A 3,580-nucleotide genomic window follows, 5' to 3' on the forward strand; every position below is an offset into this window, starting at 1 on the left:
TGGAAAATAGTCATCATAATATAATTTCTCACTTAGAAACAATTATTGATAAATAAAAATAATTAGATCTACAGCATTAGATATTTTCCTTTCAGATACACATCAAAAAGAAAAAATACATAATAGATAACACATGGTGGAAAGGCCTAAGCAGTATAATTTTTGTCCTGTTTTCTTACTGCAATTAAATAAATGTTACACTATTTCATATTGTTTCTAAGCATCATACTGTCTACTTTCAAAATTCTGAAAAGAATTCCCTCTTAGAAAACTAGGGAGATTAAAGAATGTATTATCCCACAAAGGATGCTCAAATTGCTATTTAAAAACAGTGAAATCAAAATCTTGAATTTGGCTCTTAACCCTATTCAGTTGGGTTTTGCCTAGAATGGAAAATTTTCCTACAATACTTCTCCCATAGAACTAAACTGCTAGCACATCCAATGTAGTTCTCTTTATATTTTGTGAGCCAGAGCAATTTGCTTCTCTACCCTTTCCACTACATATTCAATTAACAGTACAATTGCCCTAAATATCCACAGAACTAAAAGGGATATATAACAAGACAATCTTCAACAATATTTAACTTATCATCCTCTCAAATCAACTGTAATATGGAAATAGGATGTCAAGGTATTCATTGTATTGTGAATGATCAGCACATTAAACTTTGTTTCTGAAAGTAAACACTGGAGAACAGGGGAAATTATGTGTGCTTCTAATGGACTAGAAAAATGTTCTCCATCTGATTGACATAAAATGTTTAGAACACTAACCTGTTTGAGTTCTTAAAAACAAGCAGAAACAAAAATTTGATTACAAGCTCAAAATAGCAACTATTTTTGCTATTTTCTCCATCTATTTTGTTTTGAAGTGCCTACAACACTTCAATAACCAGATATTAGGATAAGATATAAGCAGCACTGTCTCTTGAAAACGTTTGCATTCACATACATAGTTACTTCTTAGGCTTAATATGCAGTTAATAAAACTGGTGGTTTCCACCTTGGTGAAAGCCTTGTGCAATTAAAACCAAAAATGTTTCTCTAAAGTAGACATTAGTTAAAACAAAAAAGAAGAAAACACCTTTTAATGCTACTGCTGCAATAAATAGTTCAACTTGAAGTGACTGGGATAAATTGGCTGATAAGCAAAAACTTCTTCTTTCTTATTTCTTCACACAGCTTGGCCACATAAATCCAGCACAGAGAGGTGACACAATGATATAGGTCAACACAATCAGTGCAATAATGATGATGGTAAACATGAGATTATTCATACTCATGGCTTTGGCAAATCTTCTGCTGGTCTTTTTGAAGGTGACAAGATTTACTGTTTGGGCTACTGATAATTCCAATCTTTCTGCCATGTGTAGGAGTTAAAAGGTTGATGTTTAACCTAAAGCTTGCAGACTGCAAGTCTATAAGGAAATGCAGTCTTGAGCTTTCAGGATCTGGAACTTCAATAGAAACTAAGATATGCAGATAAGGCACAATGAGGTGTGGAAGAGACTTGCTTAAGGGAAATTAACATCCTAACCTTAGAAGTATTTACTCCTTGGAACCTGCTTTTACATTGTATGCTCCTTAGCTTTTGCATGCAGGTAACCTTTATCACCTTTCTTGCCAGTGTGTAATTTTGCACTTGGCTGAAAATAAACTTGTCTGAAGACTGATGTCTCTGGATCCCCTGATCCCTTTCTCTCTTGTTTTAATTTAACATTCCTTAGGGTCATAGCTGCAGCCAACAGCCATGGTTTCTGGCCATGATTCCTTTCAGTTCATCCAGTTGGACTTGAATCAATGTCACTTAGTCTAAGCCCTTGTTCTTCAGTAGTGCAGCCAAGACACTTGAGCACTCACTATTCATGGCATATGGAGGTGCTTCTGTGCTCTTAAACATCTTCTTTATCTCCGTCAAGAATTAAATCCTTTAGAACATTCAAAATTAACATCCTGTAGCATTCCTGTCTTTCCAGGTGTAATGAAACAACTAATTGCTGTTTTGAGTATGTGACTGTTATTTTCTGAAGGTATCTTAGCCAGCATCTGCTGTCACTTCCAGAAAGTTTTCTCCACATGAAGTCTGTGAGATTAAGGATAGTGGTTCCCCTGGCAAGAAAAGCTAAAAGAATAGCAGTTACTTCAATCTTTCAGGTGCCTTCTGCAAGAGCATTCAACTTTTGGAGCATTCAACTATTGCAGGCAGTCCCTGTTTGTTAAAGCCACTTCCTGTTGTGGCAGGCAGGCCCCTGTTTTCTCAGGCCATTCTCTGTTTGAAAAATCTCCCAGGCCCTGAGGATCGTCAATAGGCAGGATAAGAGAAGTCCCTGTGAAGCCCTCTCTGCTAACTGCTCATTTACTTCTGTAAACCCAGATTATGCCCTCCCTGATTAAAAACAGCCAATCATTTCCTTTCAACCCCACCAGTTACTATATTAAGCATATCTTGTCTTTAACATGTCATTCTATTATCTATAAAAACTGATGTTAATCTTTTACTCAGGGCTAAGACTTTCAGAGGCTACTTGGCTGAGCCCTATGGCCATAGATAAATAAAAACCTACTTCCTGAAGCTTCAGAGCCTTGGCTGTGATTTGTTATTTCTGTGTAACATTCTTGGAGGCTTGCAGCCTTATTTCACACAACATTTCTGGGGGCTCATCCAGGATCAAGAGCTGGTGACATTATTACCTCCCTTGCCTGCAGTAGCAACATGGCCCAGATTGGAGGCCCAATGTAATCCAGTGCCAGCAATGGTGCTTTTCCCCACCTTTCAGATTCTTAACCTCCCTGGCCAGGGCATTCATCACCACCAGAGTGGCAATGGATCCAGGACAGTTTTTGGAGTCAGATTCTTGGGAACACCACCCATCTGACTGATTATCACCCATGTGTGTCAGTTTCAGCCCATTTATAAAAGACTAGGGGAGCCTGAGTGGAAGGGGAGACTGATCATTTCTCAAGACTCCCTCAGTATTGGTCTCTGTCTGGAGGACCAGGGGAAACAGATATATTCAGGTTTAGTTTTAGGAAGGGGGGTGCAGAAGGGGTGTTGGAGTGTGTGCATGAGATTATGTGAATGATAGGAAGTCCTGAGCCATAGGAGCCATGCACCAGGCTGTGAGTGAGTTTGGATTCTGTGAGTCCATGATGATCCTCATAGGTTCAGGGTGGGCATACCCAAAAAGGAGGCCAACTGGAGGTTTATACTGGGCCACCAAAGCCAAAAGTCACTAAACATCTCCACTAGGGGAGCAGCCAAACTGAACAAAGAAACAGTTTATTCAAAACCTTTGTTGCTTGTCTGTAAGACATCTCCTTAATTGTTGCCACCACCAATATGGGAGGCGAAGTCAGTAAGACAGCATTGAGGTGCATGGTGTCTAATTTCAAGAAAGCTTTTGCTCATGACTGGAAAGGGAAGCTGACCCCTGGCTGACTTAGGAAACTGTGTGAATTAAACTTTATTATTTGGGGGAAGATAAAAAGAAATTATCTTACATTATGGATCATCATTACTCTGTCTTATAAATTAAAATTTTTGCATTTCAAAGTAAGAAGAAAACATCTGTAAAGGG

The 3,580-nt window shown here is 38.5% G+C and overlaps 1 pseudogene; it reads right to left on the bottom strand.

Moving 5' to 3' along the window:
- Positions 1 to 1,168: 1,168 nt before the first annotated feature.
- LOC143666737 (vesicle-associated membrane protein 7 pseudogene) lies at positions 1,169 to 3,380 on the bottom strand (annotated as a pseudogene).
- Positions 3,381 to 3,580: the final 200 nt, after the last annotated feature.

This window comes from Tamandua tetradactyla, chromosome 23, assembly GCF_023851605.1.
Source record: "Tamandua tetradactyla isolate mTamTet1 chromosome 23, mTamTet1.pri, whole genome shotgun sequence".
Classification (NCBI taxonomy): domain Eukaryota; kingdom Metazoa; phylum Chordata; class Mammalia; order Pilosa; family Myrmecophagidae; genus Tamandua; species Tamandua tetradactyla.